Below are 1,208 nucleotides of genomic sequence, written 5' to 3'. Positions count from 1 at the left end.
GAGAAGAGTCTTTTTTTAAAAAAAAATAGGCCAGCAGATATGTCTCTACAATGGGCCAAAAATTCACTAAGCTCCAATTTATGATTTTAATCCTTTTAAGGAGAAATTAAAACAGCAAAACCCGCAAATATTTATTAAGAGTTTAGAACTTCAAAATAATATTAATGGGGTTAAACTGAACTTCACTCCCAGAAAAAGTTCACAAGAATGCAGTCATTTGGACTTTGGCACAGTATGGTTAAATTCTAGAGACATCTAAAGCGGTCTGCAAAATATGCATCAAAAGTTGGTCGTGAAAATCGCATGCAGCAATAATGTTCAGTGAAAAAGAAATATTCTTAAGGTAAAAAAAAGATAAGGATAAGGATGATTAGGAATAAGAAAATCTAAAGGCGAATTCTATAAATAACGGGGGAAAATAACCCAAAAAAGACATTAAAAGAGTTTACAACAGAGAGAAGTTCCTGCAATTCAAAGTAAAAATCCCTAACAGCAGCGACCAACATCCTAAACCCTAGAACTCTAGGATTTTGATCACTCGTGCTCTTTGCTGTTGTAAATGAATCATTTTAATAAAAGATATTTGATTACTTTATCTATTTCCTCTCTGCATATTTCGTAGGTTTGTTAAACGAATCATATATTTTACCCCAAAGAAGGTTTAACCTACTTTGATTCACGGACTTACTACATATATAAATACATATTATCAGATGCAATAAAAAAAATGAGATACATTTCTTACTTTCTCTCCCTTTATGTTCGTCTCTCTCACCACTTTCATATAATAATATTATATAATATATAGAGATAATATATGGAAATGTACATATATATACCTATATGATTTTATTCATAACAGTTATATCTATTTTATTAAAACAGAAGCACATTTAGTGCTTGCATCCAAACACTTCCAAAGTTTTTTTATAACATTTTATTTTATTTTTATATTTCATTTCCGAAAATTAGATATTAATTTAGATATTTTTAGATTTCCTAAAATCTAGGTCATCTTTAATTTAAATTTCAAATTATTATAAATTTAAATAAATATAGTTACAAAAATTTGCATTCAATTTAATTTAAATTCAAAAAAAAAATTATAATTAAATTTTATTACGAAAATTTAGACAATAACTTTAATACTTTAGAATTTCTTAAATACAGGAAAGATTTAATTTAAAATTTTATATTTAAATAATGTG

Source organism: Eutrema salsugineum, unplaced genomic scaffold (genome assembly GCF_000478725.1).
Source record: "Eutrema salsugineum unplaced genomic scaffold, Eutsalg1_0 scaffold_4, whole genome shotgun sequence".
NCBI lineage: Eukaryota > Viridiplantae > Streptophyta > Magnoliopsida > Brassicales > Brassicaceae > Eutrema > Eutrema salsugineum.
This window is presented reverse-complemented; position numbering follows the sequence as displayed.